Here is a 24,846-nt window from a genome sequence, read left to right as displayed (position 1 = left end):
GTAGGTTAGTATGTCAGGATCCATGAAAGCTGCCTAGTAGTTCTGTTAATCATCTACATTTTACAGGGCTGTAAGTCATGCAACGTTCTTTAGCCTCTAAAGTTTAGAGCATAAGTGATTGGCTTTTTTGTCAATGTTTGAAAGAATCAGTCTAGTCTTTCGAACTGTATTTTCAGAGGCTCAAACAACTAGTATAGCTTATTTAATATTTGGATTTTCTAGCCACGGATGGTTTTTTTGTTGCTTCTCAGAAAAAAAGTCAATGACAAAAAGTCAAAAAAACCTATGAGGAATAGTGAGAGGGAGTCCAGTCAGGATATAAATTAGTCCAGACAAGGCATTCAAACCAAAAATGTCCTATTTATTCCATAAGTGGAAAGGTTGATTCACTGTCCAGCTCTGTCTTCACCATTTCAGCAGTGTTCTATAAGCTACATTTAACTGTCATCCCCTAATATGTTTAGTAAGCAGTAACTTAAAAGTTTTGAATTTTCTTTTTTCTATACGTATGGTCCACTGTTGCGGAGTCAGGAAGGTGAACATCAACCCCCTCGTACCATTACCCATACCATCACTCACACTCCCAGGATGTGTTTAGGGACTTTATTCGGCATTTGGGTTACCACTGAATGTTACACACAAATCTTTCTTCAGAGGGAAGCCTTCCATGACCCGTCCTTTATCAGGCATTTCTCTTTCTGTCGGAAGATAAGACATGGAGCGCTGTTGCCCTTGCTGGTCCCAGGCTCCTATGGGCTCCTCAGACACACCTCCTAGGTCCCATCCAGTCAGGACAGGGCGTCTTCGTCCAGGCATTCTCCATCTAGGCCCCGAAAAGAAAAGAAATCAGCATTAGTATCCAGTTGCCCATGTCTGTGCCTGATGGTAAAGGTATAGGGTTGTAGAGAGAAGTAGCAGCATGTGAGCTTTGAGTTGGCATCCTTCATATGATCTAACTTTTGCAGGAGAGCATGGTCAGTCACAAGGGTAAATGAAGTGCCACATAAATAGTGCCATAGGACCTGAACTGCCCATTTGACAGCTAGGGCCTAGGGTTTGTCAAAGGGGCTGCTTTGGCGGAGAAGTGCAAAATAAATTGCTGGTAATATCCTGGCTAAATTCCTGTCTAAATCCAGGAATTGTTACACCCTCCTTCTTGGTCTGAGGCCATGGTCCCTGAATGCACTTTTCTGCTTTATCTTCCATAGGCAGGATGACCCCTTTCCCTACCATATAACCCCAGTATTGTACTTCTTGAGCAAACTATCCTACATTTTTGGGGGTTGGCAGTCAAACCTGCTTTCTCTGTGGCCACCAAGACTTGTCAGAGATAGGTTAGGTGTTTCTCCCAAGTGCAACTAAAGATAATTATGTTGTCTGTATAGGTTGCAACACAACAGACAGGTGCCCTAACACCTTATCCATTAATCTCTGGAAGGTGGCGACTGCTCCATGTCCAAATGGCATGTAGGTGAATTGAAATAACCTCACTGGAGTTGAAAAGTTCATTTTCTCCTTGGACTCTGGAATTAAGTGAATCGTTCAATAGCCCTTGGTGAGGTCTAAGGTAGATAGAAAATGGGCTTGATCTAATTGTTCGAGTTATTCCTCCAGAAGCAGCATGGGGGGTACACATCTAATTTTGAGACTGAATTTACTGTTCTGAAGTCAATACAAAAGCAAATACTGCCATCCAGTTTGTTCACCAACACAGGCTGGATGCTCCAATGGCTCACTGACTCCTCAGTTACTCTCAGGTGGAGCATATTTTCCACCTCTTATATGATCACCTGTCACAACTTGTGGGGATAGGGCCAACCTGGAACCTGGACCTTCGTGCTCAGATCTGCTGCAGTGTGGTGGGCTATCATGAGAGTTTCCCTTGATTATTCAGAAAAAAAAATCCCTGGGAACTCATCTTCCAGCTTTCTTAACCTGCACCACCTACTTAGGGCTCAGCCCAGGGTCCAGGAGAAGGCTGTCAGCACTTTGAGCTGATTCAGCCCCTGGTTCCTTCTGATCTTGAATTCATTCTGCAAGGTGGGCCTGGCTTACTCTTTCCCACCATTTCTTAAGAAGATTTACATGATGAATCTGAGTCAACCATCACCTGTCCATCAGTTGGATCTTGTAATCCACTGACCCAACCTTCCGAATTACCTCATAGGGTCCTTGCCACTGTATGAGTAACTCTGCACTTCCCCAGCAAGACTCTTTGCCCAGGTTTGAATTCCTGGGGTTGCACTTTGTCGTTATAATAAAGCTACTGTTCCTCCTGAGTCTCCTTTACGTTACCCTTGGTTCTTTGCGCTATGTCCCTGAGATGATGCGCTATGTCCTTCTCCGGGAACCCTCCGTGAAGGAAATTAGGAGGGCTTTCTCTGCGGTGGCACCCAATCTATGGAATGCGCTCCCCGTCGTTATTTGTTTTTCGGCACCAGGCAAAGACCTTTTTATTCAAACGTTATTTTAATTGTTAATATTATTTATTTATTTTATTCTTTGGCCAGGGCGACTTTATTTATATTGTTTGATAGGATTCTATTTATTTATGGTTGTGAGCCGCCTGAGGCTTCGGCAAATGGGGCAGCATAGAAGTTCCATCCATAAATAAATGAATGAGTGAATGTATGTAAGTAAGTAAATAAATAAATGTATGTATGTATGTATGAGATTTCATATCTCCAAAACATTGTAACATGGAAGTGGCCTTCTGAGGCTCAGCTTCCCAGCCTTCCTTTACTAGGTTGAGAACGTCCCCATGCGTGATGCCCATAGAGCAATTTCAAGGGAGAAAAACCCAGGAAGACTTGGAATACTTTCCTCACTGTAAACTTCAGCAGTCCCAACAACATGGGCTATTGACGAGGGTAAACTACCACAAACTTCTTCAGCATCTGCTTGAAGGTATGATTGAATCTTTCAACTAGCCCAGTGGGCTGGAAGCAAAGGATTTAGGTCCTCAGGGGCTTAGGGTTTTCTGCAGGTGTTTCAGTATTCTGCTCATAAAGTTAGTCCCCTGATCTGTCAAAATGTCTTTGGGGAATCCAACCCTAGAAACCCCACCCCAAGTAGTTCATGGGCTATTGTCCTCACCATAACATTGTGTAATGGGATGGCCTCAGGGTACCATGTGGCATAATCTATTATTACTAGAATGTACAGATGACCCTTTGCCAACCTTTCTAAGGGCCCCATTCCATGCATTCAAATGGTTCCCCCATGACCCCCCCCCACCCACCAGGGAATAAGGGGGCTAGGCAGGCCTCCTCAGCCTTAGCTTTTCTGACAGTTGGGGCAGGACAGGATGCTTTACCTGTGTGTAAATCCCAAGTCAATAAGATCAGTGTTGGGAGCCTTTTGATGGTTTTATCTACCGCTAAATGCCCTGCTGCTGGAATGTCATACACCAGTCTCAATATGGTGTGTCAGATGTGTTCTGGAATCAACAGTTGCCTTAAATCAGGCTACCTTCCTGGGGTGGGATTGCCTGGTACAGCAAGTCCCCCACAAGCTCAAAATAGGGTCTCCCTCTCAACCCTGGTTTCCCCTCCTTGTTGGCCTGCATCTGTCTCATGGCATGGTTCAAGGAACCATCATTTTGTTGCAGAAAGATCAACTGGGCCTGTGGCGCTTGGAGAGCTCAGAGTTCCATATCCTATTTCTCCCACACTATCACCATTCCCCAGTCATGTCCTTTATGAGTCCCTTGAACTGGGGATAGGCTCTCCCAATTATTATCCCATAAACTAAGAGGGAAAAAACCACGCCTTACAACACTGCTCCTGTCCCTGCACCTCTGCCATGGCCCACTGCATGGAATAGGTCTTAATGTCCCCATGGATACACCAGACTTGAAGCACTTCATTCGAAGGACTTCCACGGGCTTGCTCCACCAGGGTCCAACTGCACCTAGTATCTACCAACCCCTCTACTTTCCAACCATCCACCCAGACCCTTACTTGCCATGTACTTTCAGGCATTTTCCCTATCTGGGCAGACCACCACGCTTCTGTGTCGTAGCCTTCCATAAGGGGACATTCCTATCTTATGTTCCCTTGCTTCCTGTAGGTAAAGCAGATTATCAGCTGGGTCCCCCCTTCCTTGGTCTTCCCTTGCTCTCCTTGTGGCAGTGGAGTAGGTGTGCCTCAACCATGACCTTACTGGGCACCAGTCCTCTTGCTCCCCAGTCCTTGGCTCATGCCTCCTTAACGCATAGGTCAGCTATTCCACAGGCCTTGGGGTTCTGGACCCTGTCATGTTCTCCCTTCCAACCAGGGTTTTCCCCATCAGCCAGTATCCTCAGGTTTTTCAGCTGCCATGTAAGTCTCCATCAACTGTATGATGGCCTCCAACATCTTGGGCTTCTGGGACCAGAGCCAGTTACATGCTTGGGTTGGCAGTGTTGCCACAAAATGCTCCAACAAAACCAACTCAGCCATCTGGTCTGCAGTGTGGATGGCTGGTTTCAACCACCACAATCCATCAGCCTTGATTGTCCAACCACCTGTGGGGGGGTGCTGGTGTTGTAACCTACACCTCTCAACCTTCAAAGGTAGGTCTCTTCTGAAATGTTGAGTATACCCAGGATGGTGGCCATTACCTGGTCATACTGCCCCATGGCTTCAGGGGTTAGCATATCCACTGCCTCCTGGGTGCGGCCCATCAAACATGGGGTCACAATGAGGGGCCAGTGTTCTTGGGACTACTTTGCTGCCAGAGCTACCTGTTCAAAAGGTTTAGGAAGGCTTCTGGATCATCTTGTGGTGTCTTTTTTGAAATGCATATGGGTGCTACTCCCCATCCTCGTACAAACAGCAAGATATTGTAGGAATAGCATCAGGAAGGCTAAAGCAGGAAATGAACTGAGTATAGCAAGGGATGCTACGCACAACAAGAAAGCATTCTTCAGATATATCCAGAACAAAAGACATGAGAAAGAGAAGGGTGTCCAGTTACTTAAAATGGATGGCAGTGTGTTAACAGACAACAAAGAAAAGGCAGAGGCACTAAATTCCTACTTTGCTTCAGTCTTCTCCCACAAGGAAATCTGCAATCAAGAGGGAGTACAAGCTGGAAGTGAGAGATGGCAGGATTGACAGACAAATGGTCAAGGAATACCTAGATGGAATAAATACTTTCAAATCTCCAGGGCCCAGTGAACTCCATCCCAGAGTCATAAAAGAGCTAGAGGAGGAACTCTCAGAACCACTGGCTATTATCTTTGATAAATCTTGGAAAACAGGAGAAGTGCCAGATGACTGGAGAAGGGCCAATGTTGTCCCTATCTTCAAAAGGGGGTGGGGGGAGATGAACCTAGAAACTATAGACCAGTTAGTCTGACATCAATACCTGGAAAATTCTGGAGAAAATTATTTTTAAAATCCATCTGCAAGCATCTTGAAGAAAATGAAGTGATTAAGAGAAGCCAACATGGATTTATCAAAAATAAACCCTGTTAGACTAACTTAATCTCATTTTTTGACTGATGAGATTAAATAGACAACAGGAACACTGTGGACATAATCTACCCTGACTTTAGCAAAGCTTTTGACACAGTGCTACACCACATTCTGATAAGCAAATTAGCAAAAATGACTAGATGGAAAAACTACTGGGTGGGTCTAAAATTGGCTGCTAAATCAGACACAAAGAGTGCTCATCAATGGCACCTTCTCAAATTGGATGAAGATAACTAGTGGGGTGCCACAGAGTTCAGTCCTGGGCCCAGTGCTCTTCAGCACCTTTATTAATGATTTAGATGAGGAAGTACAAGAAAAGATAATCGAATTTCAGACAATACAAAACTGGGTGGGATAGCATACACCCTAGAAGACAGAATTAAGATCCAGGGTGATCTTGATAAACTTGAGCACTGGGCTGAAAGCAACAGAATGAGATTCAATAGGACAAGTGCCAAGTCCTCCACCTAGGAAAAAGAAACCAAATGCATCAACACAAGATGGGGAATATATGGCTCAGTAGAACTGAAAGAGAAAAAGATCTTGGAGTAGTTGTGGACAATAGACTAAACATGAGTGTGACTGTATCAGGAGGGAGGGGCATGCTAAAGAGCTTCTTGTATTTCCATGAGGAGAGACACAAGGAACTTGGTGCACTCACAAGGCCTTAATTCGCCGGTTATAATGGCGTCGCCCCTGCAGTAACACCACCAGGTTTCCCTTCTCTGTTTGCGTTGGCCTCCCTGCGAGCAACGGCCAAGCCAGCTCTCCCGAAACAACACACACGTCTCTGTTTTCACCCCTCTCTTAAGTCTCTCCCTGCTTCTCTCCCCCCCCCCACACCTCTTCTCCTCCTCGTTCCCTTCCTCTGCTTCCTCTTTATACCCTCTTCTCACGCCCCACTCCACCCAACTCAGGGCCGGCAATCTCGCTCAGCTGTGCGCTTGCCCGCATCTTCCCGGCCATTGCAGTCTCGTGTGTGGTTCTCCCCAAACAGATTCCCAGCCACGCCCTGTTGTCTTTGGCCCTGCTCTGTTGAAGGTCCCAGGAAAATGGGTGAGCCTCTCTACCTCCTTACAATGAGCCAACAATGTGATGCAGTCACCAAAAGGGCAAATACTATTTTGGGATGCATTAACAGAAGTATTACTTCCAAATCACGAGAAGTAATAGTTCCTTTGTACTCCTCACTAGTCAGATCTCACCTGGAATACTGTGTCCAGTTCTGGGCACCAAGTTTTAAGAAGGATGCAGGAAAATTAGGGTCCAGCAGAGGGCAACAAAAATGATCCGGGGTTTAGAAACACTGCCCTATGAGGGGAGCCTGAGAGAACTGGGCATGTTAAGCCTTGAGAAGGGAAGACTGAGGGGAATCATTATATCCCTCAAAGGCTGTCACAAAGAGGAAGGTCAAGATCTCTTCGTGCAGATGTCGGAGTGTAGGACATGGAATAATCACTTGAAGTTACGACAATCCAGATTCAGGCTGGGTGTCAGGAAAAGCTTCCTCACTGTCAGCATAATACAACAGTGGAACCAGCTGCCTAGAGAGGTGGTGTGCTCTCCCACACTAGAGACATTCAAAAAGAACCTGGACAGCCATCTGAGTGGAATGGAGTAAACTGGTGTCTTGCAACAGCAGGGGTTGGACTTGATGGCCTTCATGGCCCCTTCCAACTCTTCTATGATTCAGTATAGAAATCTCCTTCAGTGCCCACCTGGAGCTGGTGGAGCCACCCCAACACCTGTTCTATCAGTGCACTCTCTGGTTCTGCAGCTGGCGCATTGAACACCTGTTCCATCAACTTTGTTGAGTGGCCAACTGTTGCAGCAACTGGTGCTGTTCCTGTGCTTGCCACTTCTGCTATTCTGCCAGCCAAGCAAACCAAGCATCAGTTTGGCACTGGGTGGGAGGATTGCTATTCCCCCACTTGTGCCCTGCCTGCATTCTCTGCCAGTGTTGCAGAATCATGGGGGAGGGAAGCATCAGCCCCATTCTACTCCACTGCCTCCATTATCACATGTACTCCAAGCACGTGTTTAGCAACCTTATTTGGTGTCTGGGGCCCAGCTGAAGACCTGTGCACAACTCCTCTTGCTTCAGAGAGCTGCCTTCCACGCCTCACACTTTGCTGGGCATTTCCCTTTCTGTCTGCTGCTTAAGGCATGAAGCGCTGTTGCCTCTGCTGCCTCCTAGCTCCTACAGGCTCCCCAGAGGCATCTCCTAGGTCCATGCCAGTCAGGACAAGGGTTCTTCCTCCAGGTGTTCCTCTTCTGCCTCTTCCTGAAGCAAGCAACTTCTTCCTGGCACCAGCCTCCGCCCCCTTTCCCAGGGTATCAAACCAGCCTGGCAAACATCCTTGCCACACCTTCTTGGGAAGGTGTCTGAATTTCACGGCATCCACCACCACTCATCCCTCACTCGTTCATCTCCAGCTGGCTTCCTCCATGCCTCATGCCTGCCTGCCTTTGCTCTCTTCTCCTCCCCACTCTTCTTCATGTGCTTTGTTTCCCTTGCCCGGACTTGCCTCTCCATTCCCCGCCAACCGTTCTGCATTTTCCCACTCATCCCTACCACCATGCCATTCTCTGGCTCCCAGCTTTCCCTGAGCTGTCTTGGTCTATCTGGAGTCAGGACTCAGGTGAGTCTTTGCTGGCAGCTTTGCTGTATTCTCACCCATCAAACAGGTGAGAAACAGCAAGCAAAAAATGCTTTTTATTAGGTTGCCATAGGATTTTAGACTATAATAAGCATGGATCCAATACTACATAAGAACAATAAACTGGAGACCTGGAAGGTCCATGTTCTAGTGCCCACTCAGCCATTATGCTTATTGGGTGACTTTGGGCCATTACTTACTCTCAGTCTAGCCTATCTCACAGGGTCATTGTTGTAAGGATAAAATAGGATAGAAGAGACGATATGAGCAATCCTGAGTTCCTCCCAAGAGGGGAAAGGGTGGGATATAAATGCAATGTAATAATCAGCATCAGAATTCTAGATTTCCCCTCCAGATACTCTGAGAGTTGCCGAGCATTTCAAGGACAAAAGTCAGATGAATGTTAGTGCAGCAGCTAGGCATAATAATGTTAGAGATGTTTCTTTAGTGTTACAGCACCTTTAAAGGAAGAGCTGTTGAACTTGTACAATGTCAGTCAAACCAATTGATTCACCAGAATGCTTTTCGCCTATTGCCTTGATAAGAAAACAAAACGAATCCCTTTGTATTTTCATTAATGTGGAAGATATAAATCTAAAGTAATAGCAAATTTTCATTCCTTATCTAACATCAGTGAAATGGCTGCTTACTTTGAAGGCAGTCTCAGTCATTACAACTTTGGATATCACTTCACTATGGACAAAATTCCCTTAGGCAAAAGTTACTTTGAATACATGGAAGGATGCTAATTCACTTCAAAAGGGTACTGTTCAGATGGATCTCTGCTTCCTTGCTGCTTCAATCAATGATGAATGCTATTTTGGGGATACATCAGACTGTGATGGGTGCAGACCACCCCAGGCCTTTCCATTTTATTTTATTTGCATTTGTCTTTTGATTAGGGTACAGTAGACTCTCGACTATCTGGCTCACGACTATCCGGCCTCCGTACTATCCAGCCTAGTTTAAAAATAACTATCAATGAACAGTAAAATAAGTTTAAATAATTTTTGTAAGAATTAAGCCTATGTTTTATGTTAATGTTTTGTTTATTTTAAAAGTGTATGTATTCATACTGTGCAGTGTACATAATTTTATGTTTCCTGCAATTAAGTTAGACATTATAAAATTTATCTTAAAATGTGTACAATATTTTCATCCTTGGACTTCCTTTTTCTGTAATTAATTTTTAAAACATACAGTACAGTACATAACAAACATTTATAAAGAACGGGCCTGTACTAAGAGGTCAGAAAATCTGAATAAGAGTGGGTTTTGGTATAAAAAGGGTGTTTTTAACGGTATGGGTGGGGTAGGCACAAGGAAATAATCTTGTTTAGTGCTTAAGAAGCAACAATGCTGTGGTAAGCCACAAGAGGGCACTACTACATTATTGGTGTAGATGAGTAAATTTACATTGCTGGCTGAAGACCATGGTGTGGAAAACATACAGCTTTACTAATAAAAGCCTCTGAAACAAGACTGAATCATTCTTCTGGTTGATGTGGTTTTCTACCGGTACAAAAAGACTTTGTCTGACCTCACTGGCTTTCTCACTGCACTGGCATTCTCTGTAATCACAGAATCTTCCTCTACTCCTTTGTTCATGTTATACTCAAATGAACACCGCTGGTACAGGATAAATTTTTGAAACTGTATTTAGATTGGCCAAGGAAAGGGAACAGGAAATACCTGGCTACCCTCAGTGTTCTTTTTACGGTATACCCTTTTGTCAGACTCCTCCATTAGAAACAATACTGGGACATCACTAGATGCTTTTAAAGTGCATGTCACCTCTTAAGTGCTGGAAGCCAGAACTGATTCTTTTCTTGAAGGGGTGATCTAACTGTCTTTATTGAGTTGTAACCGTCCTGTGCTTTCCTACTGCTTCTTCCATCTATTTTCTTACATTTTATTTTAAAAAATCTTTTGACTGGTAGTGTTAGGAGTTCTCCACGTAGAAACAGCCTTAAGGCGAATCCTATGTGGGTTTGAATATAATTACTGAAGCTTCCATCTTTCCTCAGCATACTGAATCTGGATTCAAACCAATGCATTTGAGCTCCATTGCTCTTTTGCTTTCTCAATAAGAGCATAGGTGATTTCAGTCTGGAAGCATCTTAGTTTTCTTTAGAGCAGACCTGCTGAAATCAGTGGAACAAAGTTAACAAGTCTCATTGATTTCAGTGGATTACCTGTAAATGTGATTAAGCTTAGATTCAGCTCTTTTTTTCCAAAATGCTTTCCAGTTGTGTTTAAGGAAACGGCTAGTTCAAACGATGAAGATGGGATTTTCCAGTACAAGCAAAATATTCCATTCCATGTAAAGGAATTTCATCATGGCCTGTTAGATTTATGATGAAATAGATGAGTTAGTCACTGTTATGATTCTCGTTTGTTTTCCATTCTTTTCACTTTCTTCTTCCTATTTTGTCCTGTAACAACCTTTGTGAATTTTTGTCTCTGCACAGACTTTTCTGTTCCCAAACCGCACCTGTGCTTTTCATTTTTAATAGATCCATTTTCACCGTCTTGCTTAGGCAGCATAGTGCAAATACTCCTGCCTTTTTACTTCCTTCATTTAGGAAGAAAAAGGTGTGAGCCACATGATAAGCCTCAGATTGCTTATGTTATATGCGGGATTCCCTTATATCTGGCAAATATTTTCAAGAACATAATGCTATGCTTAGGGGGTTCTGCCCTGCCACAAATATCCTTGAAAAGGATGCAACTTCAAGAGAAGGTGGATTTAGCTTTATGGATCTTGCTTATATGTTGACCAATACTAAATATTGGCCTTGTGTACTTATATTAGGTTTTATATCTTGATCAGTTTTGGAATCATTTTACCTGGACCATTTCTTTAAATGGGTAGATTACGTTCTCAGCATACAAAAAGAGTTGGGATTCTTTCAATATGTATAGCTGTTAGAGATGTATGGAATATAATACTATGTCAGTTGCATTTTGATCCAGTGCCCATTGACTCAATGGGGAAGCCCAGATTTTAACAACGATAAGAGAATGTTTTTGTGGTGGATTTGGATGGAAAAAGTCCCCTGCTCCCCTGAATCAGATCCTGGGTGCTGATGATGAGTTTTGCCAGTTTTGGTTTGCATTTAATATTTGCTGACTATGGCTGAATGGCAATAGCTGCAACATTTCTTAGAAACCAGGTTTGGCCTTTCTACTTTCACAGCTTCAGAGTACTTTACTTTTGTTTGTTCTCCCCGGAGTCCCCCCCCCTCCCCCAATTTTCTTTTTTGTAACACCCTCCCATTTACTGGTAAGACTTGGTTAACCCCTACAGAAGGCAGGAGAAAGCACTGGTTGTTACAGCAGGTCCAACAACCTAGAATAAAAACAGTAGCAGGAAGAATGGACCAAGAGGACTGTTCAGTGGCAGTGACCTGCTGTCTTTGTGCAATGTTTGTTTTCTTGCCTGAGAGCAATATGGCCTACCCGTGCAAAAAGTGCAAGCTAGTAGTGCTGTTAGAAGATAAGGTGAGGGCACTAGAGCAGTGAGTGTCCAGCCTCAAGGTAAAAGAAGATGAAGAGTTTTTAGACAGAGTGCTGGAACTGCAACAGCAAAGACTGGTACAGAAGCTAGAAGTGCACAAACAAGCTGAGTTAGAAGAGGAGAATCCTGAAGTAAAGGAAAATGAGGAGGAAACTCGCTTGAAAAGTGCAGGTGCAGAAGAACTAGAAGACACTCTACAACTGTGGAAGCAGTGGAACAATGGAGCCACTTTCAATTACTTGAAGGTATGACTGGAGGGCAGCCTGCAGTGGATGAACTGTAAGACATCCCATGCAACACTGAACAAGAGACTAAAGGTCAACCAAATAGTGGTAATGATACTAAGGACTGCAAGAACAAGAAAAATGCATTAGTTGTGGGAGAATCCCTGTTGCATGGGATGAAAACATATGTATGTTAGGAAGACCTATGGACTTGTCAGGTATGCTCTCTCTGTGGAGGATAGATTAGAGATATAACTAAGATTGCCAAGACTCATACAACCTACTGACACATGAGGTGTATCCAGAAATTAATGAGAATGAAGTCCCTACGCTCGAGAAGGGCTTTGAGAGGGAAAAGCTGACCAAGGCCACTTGGGGTGGGCTGCCAGGTATATGTTAGAATACTGATCAGTTGAATTCCAGCCCTGTCAGAGTTGAGACATTCTTTTTTGTGACACTCTGTTCAAGTGCCTCATATTAAGAAAATGCAAGCGAGTTTGGAAAAATACAAGCGAGTTTGGAACAGTGGTATGCAATAAAACTGTGTGAAATTGGGTAAAAGTGTATCAGAAACTTCGGAAATGGTGAGGAAAGCTTATGGAGAAGCTGCATTATCATCTACGCATGTGTACCAATGGCACAAGTTGAGATCAACTCAACTTGGATCCTTCATCCCAACAATGCACCAAGTCACAATGCTGTGGCTGTCAGAGAGTTTTTGGCTGAAAAACACATCACGGTGCTTCCCCATCCACCTTACAGCCCCGACTTGGCTCCTTGCAACTTTTTCATCTTCCCAAGATGAAGAATGGTTTGAAGGACACCATTTTGGTAGTGTGGATAATGTCCAAAGAGCCACTGTGCAGGCTCTGAATGCCATCCCACTTGAAGACTTCCAGGGATACTATGAAGAATGGAAAAATCTCTGGGTGCGTTGTGTACACTCACAAGGTGCATACTTTGAAGGAGACAATGTTCGGTTGTAAAATTTTTCAATAAAATAATTTTTAAACTATAATTCTTACTACTTTCTGGACACATGTGGGAACAAAAAACACTGCCAAGTGGAGCTTTGAAGAAACCGTATCAGACTTTATAGAGGAAAGTCAAGAACTTTGGGCCCCAGATAATTTTCTCTTCAATCCTTCCAGTTCTTGGAAGTGAATAAATGGGAAAATAAAATTCTCTAAGTGAATACCTGTCTATGAAGGTGTTGCCAATGGGAGAACTTTGGATTCTGGGCTACACTTGGAAGATGGACTGGTGACAAGGGATGGATTGCACCTTACAAACACTGGAAAGAATGTGTTTGGTCACAGCATGAAGAAGTTTATCAGGAAGGCTTTAAACTGAATCCTACAGGGAAGGGAGAAGTACAGCTGGGCACAACAATAGACAAAGGCTTGGGCAGAGAGTACTGCTCTAACAGTGCCCAATAAGTCTTCCAAAAATGCAGGAAGAAAGCTAGAGTATAAAGTATGTGGTCTTTGATGTCTGTATACTAATGCTCAGAGTATGGGAAACAAACAACATGAACTTGAACTCTTAATGTAGGAGGTGGAATAAGACCTGATAGGTATACTTGAAACTTGGTGGGATGACTCCCACAACTGGAATTCAACAATTGAAGGATGTAACTGTTCAAAAGAACCAGAAGATCAGGAAGGGAGGAGACATTGCTCTCTATGTTAAAGATACATATCTCTACATAGAAATACAAAACAAGAGCTTAGTAGCCCCATCAAGAATATCTGGATTAATATAAATGGGGAAAGGAATAAAGGGATGGTAGTGGCTGGAGTTCATTACCAACTACCAAGTCAAGGAGAATATGAGGATGGAACTTTTGAAAAGCAAATTGCCACTGTTCCAAGGAGGTATGATTTCTTCATCATGGGGGACTTCAATTTTTCCAGCATCTGTTGGGAGATACATACAATCTGAGAAAAATACTTTTATAAGTATTGTAACTGTGGAAATCAAGAGTGAAGCAATTGTGGGTGGGGGATAAATGCTGCCAGAATAATTATATAACTCAGTAATTTTAAAGCACTTTGATTTGATAAATTTGACTGTCTTTGATGAGTCTTTGTTCCTGTAATGGATCTGTAGTTGTATAATCAACTTAGACTGACCGATTAATTTTTAAAAATCTAGTATATTGCATTTTGAAATTTATTTTTTTCCTTTATTCTTTATGTTATTGTTAACATTTGTATTCAGCTATTTTTACTAAAAAGAAAAAAACCCAGGTGATCTTTAGTGATGTATCAGGCAAGGTGTTATTTACATTTTGGGTCCTTTTTTCTAATCTGATTCTACTTTCTTAAGGTCTGTTTGACTTCTTTGGCATTTGATTGCCCTCCTAGCCTTTCTCTGTTCTTTCTTTTCCAGTCTTGCCCAAAAGTTCACCACACAACAAAATATATTCTGTGGGGAAAATGCAGCATATAAGAAATCTGTCTGAAGAAATCTAGCCTGTAATGACAGAAATTGCAGAAGGAGGATGTCTTGGGGCATCATGTGACATGCTAGCATTACAGTAAAACGTCTTGTGCATATTGCCCCCTGCCCCTCCGTGATAGCAGATTTCAGAAGCCAAGGCTGGCAGAGATCCAAGACTGGTTGTCTCAGCCTTCCAAGCATCTTGTCCGTATGCTCAGGCTAGGTATCCATATAGAACCAGATGGCACACTGGCCACATCCATGACTTATTTTGTTGGGGCATATACACGGCAATGTTATTTTTGTCTGTGGAATATAATGCAAACTGTTCACAACTGGTCTTTTAGGGTTCAACACAGGGACATACTGGAGAGGTATGGCGTAGATTCTTATTGCCTGAAAGTGCTGCATGGATTGCACAAGCAGGCAAAAGGATTCAGTGGGCTCATGAGGAAGTGTTTTTCCTTGGAGCTGGTAAAATAGCAGTCTCTCTGGGAAATACTCTGGTTCCTTTCCTGCCTGTCTCATCCCTGATAGCCTCTCTTACACTGCAAACCAGACCTGCAAACCAGATAGTCAGTGCAGTGCTATTTCCCCATCCTCTGCCATCCTTTAAACATCTAAAATTTGCAATGTTTTTTCAAGCCTTAAGAGGCATGTTTGCTGAGAAGTAACTCACACTATCTTTGGTAGCTTTATTCAGAACTATGTAAAAAGACTTCAATGGGAATTGCTTCTGAATGGTGATATCACTAGCTTGATCCCACAGCCAAGCAGCATCAGAGCAACCCCTAGAAAAAGGGCAGGGTGTACTTTTGCTCTTCCCTGCTACAGTGTTAGAAAAAGTGCAAATGTGCTCCATCTTGGAGACTATCAGGACAAAAAAAGAGGGGGGGGGATCTTACCATGGGTGGGTCCTATTTTCACCATTCCTTTCCCCAAGAAAACATCACTCCTTTCTTTTTCTTTGACCAGTTTACCTTTTGATAGCTGTCAAAAGGAAGGAGAAGCTTCTCTGAATCAGTGGCAGGTTTGGTGTGTTTTATAGGGCTTCTATAAGGACTCTGGGCAGGAGAAACCTTTTCCTGTTGCCTAGTTTGTGGCCCTTATAAACCCATCAATTGAAAAGTAAGTCACATTCTGTTTGCTTGGACTTGCCTTGGGTTGTTTCCTTGGTCATACTAGAATATTGCTTTTATAGAGAGAGTCCTAAGTTATTTTAAGTTTTATTTCTGTGGGAAAATACTAGAAGATGTTCAGGGAAAGAATAGTGTGAAAGTGGCAAGCACTGATAAGTTTTTAGAGAATTTTCAATATACAGTGGCAGAAAGTGTAACTCTGTTCCACTTATCTTTATATCTTGCTCACAGTTTCCAAAATAATTATGAACAAAGTCTTTAGGACACGATACTTCCATTCCTGGAGGTTGTTTTGTTTGTGTTGGCATAAGCTGATGCTTGTTAAGATGTTCCAGATATCTGCTAGCAGCTTGGAACAGGAACTGCAAGTTTTGTTTAATGTCCAGAAGGGCAACCATTGTCACAGAGCATTATCCAGGCAAACAGACATGCTGGAATCAGGGAGTCTGAATGCCTAAATGTATGTGACTTTACTGGTGTGAACACTATCATAAATTATGATACTGAAACATAGAATGAGTTAACAATCTAACATTTTATTGATGTCAGGAAATGGTGTCTGTCAATATATCCTGTGTTGCAGGGTATTTGCAATCAGATGCTTTTCCTGTAGTGTTTGTTTTTCTAGTATGCTATATTGAGAGGGTGCCCTTAACCATGCTCCAGGCAGAGTCAAAGTGATAGAAAGTTACAATCTGAGTCTTTTTTTCTTCAGGTAGCCCCCAACAGGCTCAGGTTACCTGTCTGAGAACCTAAAGTATCCCACTGAGCTGTATTTAACAGGTAAAAACACTATTTGTATGTTTTAATGGAATGCAACATTTCCTAGTGATGCATGCACATCCCTTCTATATCTTTTTTCAGACTCACCTGGCTCCTATGTTAATGGATTTTTGGCATGAGGCCAAAGTTCTTTTCATTTTCCAAGACTTTAAAAATGTATTTTCAACAGAATTTCACAAGTATATTAAAGGTGTTTTAAAGTGATAGAATCATTTAAAATCATTGCTATGAGCTTAATCTTTGCATCTCACTGGGATTTATAGGAAGTACTTAGCTCCACATGGATGCTTTATCACACTTTGCACTATATTGTCAGAGGGTGGTTGTTATGCTATCAGCTCCATTGTATGATTTGATATGATCGTATTAGAATTTTTTGTGCTGTCGTTTGATTGCTGCTTTTCTGGAATTCTATTTTTAATCTGACTGAATTGTTTGCTGTCCAGAGGAGTCCAGTTATGGTGGGTCTGATAATTGTAATAAATACATATTCTGAAGTGACTCATGAAACCACTGCCAAAGCTTTCCATTAGGATCTGCTTTCCCTAGAAAATGTTTGAGATAGCAGTGAAAACAACTCAGGGACTTAAAGCTCAGAAACATTTTTGTTAGCCTGCATGCACAAACTTATCTATGAAACTCAGGGCTTAGCAACATATGATGTTCATATTTTCTAAAACAGGTATTTAATCTTGTTACTCTGATTATGGAGAAATTCAGTTACATAACCTAAACAAGAATTTGGTCCCAGTCTGTAAAAGGGGCAGCGGGGTGTGTGTGTGTGTGTGTGTGTGTGTGCAGTTTTCTGCTGAAAATCACCTCTCTGACTGCTAATTGTCACAGAAGATTCTAGGTTGGAATGAGACTTAGTCATCCTTAGAGATCGCAATTGATCTAATGCCTAGTTGTGACTGACTAATCGCACTGATTTCAGCGAGTCTACTCTGAACAGGACTAAGTTTGGCTGCTACTGTCTGGGAAATTACTTCTTTGGGTAATTTGAAAAGGATTATTTCCAGCCGAAAACTGGTGTGGAGTGCCAGAAAACATCAAGAGCATGCTCTCATCTAGGGTTCCACAACTGCTTTTTCTCCAGAATAAAACCAGCCAGGTAAAGCATAGTTTCAAGAAATAATAGTGCAGTTTGGCCCTTACTAAACCAACCCCTCCCCGCCCACCACAACACATTTTTTAGTTTACTTCCTTAATGCTGTTTTCTGTAAACATGTGCATCTAAGTTAATTGCATATGAGTGGGAAATAGTTTTGAAAAGATTGTTGATCGCTTGTTGCTCAGCCTGTGGTTGATTCCAGTTCTTACTCTATAGAGATAAAATAGGAGAGGCTGGGGTTCTACTTCCTTTATGGGCATTGTAAGATTGCTGTTGAAAGGTGCACAAGAAGATAATGCAGCTTTTAGCAGCTCCCTCTTTTGAAAAGACTGCTGCATCCACCCATCTTGCAGTCTCTTCCTCTGCTTGCATGAGAGCTGCAAGCCATGGCCCTTCCATCCTGAGAGTATTCTGTAGTGGGCATTTTCCTTGGCTGCTCTTGCCTCTCCTTTCTCCTGGAAGCATAGAATCACAGAAAAGAGTTGGAAGGGGCCATCAGGTCCCACCCCCTGCTTAGTGCAGTACTCCAGGTTGAGCCACCCCTTTCAGATGGCTGTCCATCTTGAATGCCTCTGGTGCAGGAGAACCCACAATGTCCCTAGGTCCTTGGTTCCATTGTCATATTGCTCTAATGCTCAGGAAGTTCTTGATGTTCAGCCAGAACCTGGCTTCCTGTAACTTGAGCCTGTTATTCTGTGTCCTGCACTCTGCGATGATTGAGAAGAACTTCTGGTCTTCCTGTTTGTTACAGCCTTTCAAGTACTTGCAGAGTGCTATCGTCCCTCTCCTCAGTCTTCTCTTCTTGTGGCTAAACATGCCCAGTTCTTTCAATCTGTCTTCATAGGGCTTTGTTTCTAGTCTCTGGATCATCCTAGTTGCCCTTCTCTGATCCCTTTTAAGCTTGTCTGCATCTTTCCTAAACTGTAGTGCCCCGAACTGAACACAGTATTCCAGATGAAGTCTGACCAGTGCTGAGTAAAGGGGAACTACTACTACACAGCATTTGGTGGTGATGCTTCTGTTAATGAAGACTAAAGTAGCATTTGCTGTTTTTGCAGCCACATTTCATTCCTGATTCAGCTTCAGCGTCTGATCTAGAACAATTCTAAGTTCATTCTCACTTGCAGAATTGTTGAGCCAGATATTCCCCATCTTGTAACAATGCATTTGGTTTCTTTTTGCTAGGTGCAGAAGTTGGCATTTTCCCCAAATGATTGTCATTGTTATTTTCAGCTCAGCACTCCACCCTATCAAGATCACCTTGCATCTTGTTTCTGTCTTCCTAGCTATCCCACCCAGTTTTATATCATCTGCAGATTTGATAATCGTTCCCTGTACTTCCTTCTCCCACTCATTAATACAAACATTGAAGAGCACTGGGCCCAGGACTGAACCTTGCAGTAGCCCACTTGTTACCTCTCCCAGTCTGAGAAGGTGCCATTGATGAGTACTCTCTGGGTTCAGTTCTGTAGCCAGCTGTGGATCCATCACTTTTGCTACTTTGCTAATCAGGATACCATGGGGCACTGCTTGGGCAGAGCAGCAGAATTCTAAGCATATGCAAAATTCCTTTCTACTGATTTTTTCTGGTGGTTTCTACCTGGCAGAGGGGTTTTGTTCAGTTTGTACTTCATAGTGAACTTCCTAATGCACAATTCTCTGAATAATAAATAGATCGAAATGCAATTGTCCTTTAGACTGCACAGCTTCTCTAAATGTTAGAATATAGCTCTCTGCCAAAGAACACACCGAGAAAAACATATTGTATAAGAAATATGGGTGCAAACTTTTTATAGGGGAATACACATAATGTTTTATGGAAAATGTATCCAGTTTAAATGTGATTTTTTTCTACATTAAAGTGCAAGATGGAACAGACTATTGACTGAAACCAGCCTCATTTCTCTCATCTTTAATCTTAATATCTTTACTCAAAAAAGATTATTGTTGGGTGGTTTCCTTTTTGGCACCACTTGTACATGTCTGTCTGGAGATACTGCATGATAGTAAAAAAGGAGAGGGCTCAGAAATCTCCAGGCCAGTCTGAGCCAAGCAGGTCTCTGAAAGGATTCAATTCAGCTCATACTGGCTAGGTGCTACACTTCCCAGCCTAAAACACACACAAAAATAATTTTAAGTCACTGTAGAGTATGAGATAAATCCACCAGTCATCAGTGAGGCTAACTAGATGACCTGGGACTAGTCACTGGGAAGATTTTGCATGGTTGCAGAAGGAAATTAAGGTTCAGGGGCTTATTTTTTGAAAGTATAATAATCTCAGTAACATAATTAGATTCTTGGGGCACAGATTGTTCCAATGTCCATCATTTGTAAACTATCCGGACACCCATCCTTATCAGGTTTGGCTGTAATAGCAATTGATTTTTGATGGGTAATTATGGAAATTTTGCAGCTTGTAACCTGCACTTCTAGGGTGGGAAGTGCCTGTGACTTTTTTCCCTCCCTGATTGTGCAAACACAGTCCTTTTCTTGTTGTGTGAATGAAATGCCACCTAACTTAATGTTATGTTGGTCTGAATGCGCAGAGGGAGAGATAGAGTGTCCACACATTTGTTTAATCTGAATGCAAATCACCTGGAACAGTTAGAGTGGTTTATCCTGTCCACCCTCCAAAATAGGAATTTCAAAAGTAATTTGAACTTTTAAAAGTGAAAATATAAATTCGGTCACACACCTCTCATTCACATTGAACATTTCATGTAGGTTTACTGTTATCACTTAATAGCTTCTGAACAATCCTAATCTCAACTCTATTTTACAGAGTTTATTTAACCTTGACAAAAATTGCATTTAGAAGTTCCCTGTCATTGACTTTCAGATTTGGGAATTTAAATTTTATCTTTTTAGAACAGGGTAGTCCAACTTTTCATACCATGAGCACTTTGACATGGAACCACACATGGGGGAGGGGGGGAGCACACAATGAATAACATTTCCAAATCATAAATTAAAGTGTTTGCAATATATTCATTATACACAATATATTTAATCATTGATTAACCATGTCTAGTGCCAATAGTAGATGCCTGCTGCAAGCTTTGTGGACCTCTGCAGCCTGATATCTTCTGCAGGGATCAGGGACAGTTATTTAATATAAAGATGATTTGAGAATAAACTGAATGAAAAAAAGCTCCTTCTCCAACCAGAGCCCAAGCACAATGACTGCTCCTCTGGGGTGGTCCATCCCTTTGGGCCAGTGGCCTTGGAAAAGCTTGCGGCAATCATGTCCCTGCCATTCCTGGGATCCAGAGTGGGGAGGGCACGGAGGGAGGAGCTCTGAGCAGCAAGAGGGCCTCAGAACAAGGCCTTGGGGCCTGCATGTTGGACCAATCCGGTCGAATATAGAATCCTTTAAAGAATTCAAGTTGGCTTATTGAGAACATTGCAAACATGGATCTCACAAAATAGAATGAGACCCAATGAACAACCCTTCTTTTTAGTATAAGAGTATGTAATAAGAGCATTCCATTCTGGGAAATTGCAGCTGTTGAGCGCCACACCATTAACAGACATTGTATTTAGTCAGCATGCATATGGTACAGTGTCCTTTGCTGTGCTTAGTGCCTGATTGACCATGACCTTGGAGCTGGGTGGCTACCAGTGGCAGAACAGTGGACCTTGGTTCCAGAACTGGCTACCTGCTTGAATAGATCCATGACGTCTATACCACAAATAACTCATTGGCAACTAATATCATCCGCATAAAGAAATAGGGTTGGAAGGAACCTTGACGATCATCTGGTCTGATCCCTGCTCAGAGGGAAGCCACGGGAAAGGCATTTATCTTACTCCTCCTGTACATCTTCCACACAGGCTTTGACTGAAATAAGGATCCTGATGTGGCTTATCTGATGTGGAATCACTTGCTGTGAGCAGCCCTGTACAGTCTTGGGCACAGGCATTTCATTTTGCCTGCTGTCTTGTTTTAGAACAGCAGGTGGAGGCCAAAAGGGAGCAAAAACTGCCTTGCCTTTCTTAATGTCCTCCTTGCCTTCCTTTGCCCAGACACACATACCAGGCTTGACCCAAACTTCAAGTTGGCGTGATCTCTAGGGAAATTCTGCAACATTTTATACCAGGCCCTGCTTTGCAGGTACTCTCAGACTACTCATCGTTATAAAGCGTCTTTTTTTTTCTGGAGAAATTTCAAAAGAAAGATCAGTCAAACTCTATTTTACTTCATTGCCCCACGGGCCATCTGGTGTTCTGAAACATGTCAACAGAGATACCCCTTAAAAGTGGGAGGTAAGAAGTGTGGAGAGGCCCTGCCTTTGAGGACATTTTCTTGTTCTAATCAACATTTCAGTTTCCTGTTCTCATGAGCATTTGAGAAATTTTTCTTCATAGGAAGATCCCTTGGTGCCATAAAAGTGTCTGTGTTGAGGCAGCTTGATGGAGAAATGCTGGATCCTGAAGCATGTGTTTTGCAAAATGCAAGAGGGTGGAAGAATGGACCTAAACTAGTGCAGAGGTCATTTAATGATGGTCAATATATCTTAGTTCATTTTTCATTTTACTTCTTGTGAGTTCTAGAGAAGTACCCAGCATAGCCATTGTTCAGTTTCCATATGGATTCAAAATTTTAGAAAGAGATTTGCCAAAGTCCATTTCATCCCAGAATACAGGCCCAATTGTTAAGAAAAATTTTGATGTTATTAGCTGGAAATCTAAAGAAATGTACATTCTTTTCTATGGATGATAGTATTACAGCATACAAAAATTAGTGAATATATGGATTGGGTAATAAATACAATATTGATTTAGGATTTATTTATTCCACTATTATATTCCATGGCTTGAAGATATGCTACGGCCTCAGCTAAAAATTTTCTCATGTTCCCACTAGAAGCAGCCTCACAAGTTTCATTACAGTGTGTGAACTGTGGAAGAAAAAAACAGGAGAGTCTTACACATTTTATAAAGCAAGCTCAGATGTAGCATCTATTGCACACTGAAATGAAAAGGCTCCCCCCCACACACACACACACTTTCTTCGTAGGTCTCTGAAACTAATAAAAATCATCAGTTTGGCTCCTGGCAGGGATACCTACAATTCATATCACAGCTCACCTATGATTTCTCCAAGTGGCTTAAGGATATCACTATTTTTCACTCTCAATCCCTCAGTTGCACTCTGGTAGTACTCGAGCTGACAGGTGTGTTATAAGGCTGACTAAGAAAATTATCTGAAACATTTTGGAGTGCCCTGGAAATAGAAATATACGAATGCTTGCTATGCAAGTTTTCTTTAGAAAACTGGATAATCAGCACATATACATTGATTGTTCAGCTCAGGCTGCAATTCTGTGCACGTTTACTTGAGAATAAGAGCTGTTCAGCTCTGCAGCACTTCCGAGTGAACATCAGAATAAAAGACCACACCAGCTTTCAGATGAGATTTTCATATCCTTGCCTTGCATGATATTCATTCATGCAGGTTTATAGAATCCAGCTATCGTTGCCTTCTATTTATAAGCCTTCTGTGTTTTCCCACAGCTTTTTCTTTAGTACAGAAACGCCATTAAGACGGAGAAGCTGCACAATGTCTTCTTGTTACTGCCACTTGGAGTACTCTCTGATGCAATTACAAGAGTGAAGAAAGGCTCCGTCACATCTAAACAGGCCTGTCTCCTATGGCAAGAGCAGGATTTATCAGACTAGGTTCCTAATTGTGCACTGCAATAAGTTTGCACACATACTATAAATATTATATAGTTTAATGAAAAAGTCAGAACTGGTCAGTTCTTTGCCATATTCACACACAGAAAGGATCATCATGTTCTTTTCTTGCTACTTTGTGTCAAACCTATTGAGGACACAACCTTAATTGTACCATCCAAGTGCCATCTTTGTTTTGCAAAAATGTGTAAGACATTAGTATCTCCAGTTGTAAAGAATTTCATTTTACAGCTGGACTGTGAAGGCTGGCTATTCATCGAGTGTAGACTAGACATGAGGGACCTAGCCATGTCCTACCTGGACAGGGCTAGCTTGGAGAATTTGGACTCATTGCTGGCTAAAGTAATGCTTTAAATAAAACCGTCAGTGAAAAAAGAAAAACTTGATGCCAGATGACTATTTAGTTACTATTGCTGCTTGAATCGTTTTCATCAAGAAGGCTGAGCCCGTCGTTGGCTTTTCTTCTGCTGTATCCTGCTATGTTACACTGCATTTGTGTAATTGGGTTTGTGAGTTTGTCACAGATATTGGGCAGTATCCAGTGCTACTGGTTCTTGAACACCATTGTCATAGTGCTACTATAATCACCTTTCAGTGCAATGCTGATAGTGTATACCAGAAGAATGAATTGCCCTAGAAAATCCATTGTGCTGGCATTGTGCTAGAGGGCATTTAGATGAGCTCTATGACCATAGCATAAGCAGAGTGACGGCAGTGATACGGCTCCTATCTTTGTATTCACAGTACAAAGATCAGGATGGAGATGTCACCTTGTTCGATCTCTCCGCTGTCTGTAATGTTTATTATTTATTTATTTATTTAAAACATTTCTATGCTGCCCCATCGCAATAAGCCTCGGGGCGACTCACAACATCAAAAAAGTTAACCATACATTTAAAACCCCAATACAATAAACCCCCAGTACCATAAAACCTCAGTAAAACCTCAGTGCATTCTCGGCTAAAAAAAAAAACCTAGTTAAATAAATAAATTAACAATTAACATAATTTTTAAATAAAAAGGTCTTAGTCTGGCACCGAAAAGCAAATAACAACGGCGCCAGGTGGACCTCTCTGGGGAGCGCATTCCATAAATGGGGTGCCACCGCCGAGAAAGCCCTCCTCCGGGTACTCACCCTCCTGATGTCATTCACAGATGGTTCCCGGAATTGGTGAGTGGCACATCTTTGAGCCTGTAAGGGCCTGTGTTTCCTTTGTGTCAGTGAGGAACCCAGCAAAGCAGGTAGCACCATGCTTTAATAATGAATTAATGGTCTCTTTAAAAAGCTAATATGGACATTAGCTGTTCACAAGACAACTTACTTCACATGCCCTCTTGTTTATCGCAACAATCCTGTGGTTGATGGACGTGATCTTGCTGGCACATGTGCGAACTGAAGTCAGCTGTTTCTGTATATCATCAAATCCTTTGTTGAGGCATAACCATTTACAGTCAGTCTGAAAAACGTTACAAGTTATATTAATATTAAAACCAATCTTAGGTTGTGATTGCACTGACCTTAAATTAGCCTATTTAAAACACAGACAAAACATAACTACCTTTTCTAAAAGCAGAATATTTAGCATATTTTAACATTCGCTTTTGGGGGGGTCGCTTTGGTTTACCGAGCCTCCATCTCTCTCATGGGACTTCCTGTCCCTTCAAGACCAGGGCTGGAGTGTCTCTACTTGGTGTTGGGCGACCGAGACAGATTGGGGATTCTGTTGGTGTACCGTGCACCCTTCTGCCCAACAGTCTCCCTGCCTGAGCTGACGGAAACTGTCTCGGACCTGGTGTTGAGG

The 24,846-nt window shown here is 42.3% G+C and overlaps 1 long non-coding RNA gene across 1 annotated transcript in view; it reads left to right on the top strand.

Moving 5' to 3' along the window:
* LOC123035962 overlaps positions 1–24,846 on the top strand; it is a 42,734-nt gene that overhangs the window by 3,787 nt on the left and 14,101 nt on the right. The window contains exon 2 of the long non-coding RNA XR_006417063.1: positions 16,166–16,233. This is a non-coding gene — a long non-coding RNA (uncharacterized LOC123035962). The remainder of the gene's footprint in view (positions 1–16,165; positions 16,234–24,846) is intronic.

This window comes from Varanus komodoensis, unplaced genomic scaffold (genome assembly GCF_004798865.1).
Source record: "Varanus komodoensis strain SLA01 unplaced genomic scaffold, ASM479886v1 scaffold7_3, whole genome shotgun sequence".
NCBI classification, from domain to species: Eukaryota; Metazoa; Chordata; class Lepidosauria; order Squamata; family Varanidae; genus Varanus; species Varanus komodoensis.
The sequence above is the reverse complement of the archived record's forward strand: the minus strand, read 5'-3'. Positions and strand labels throughout refer to the sequence as shown.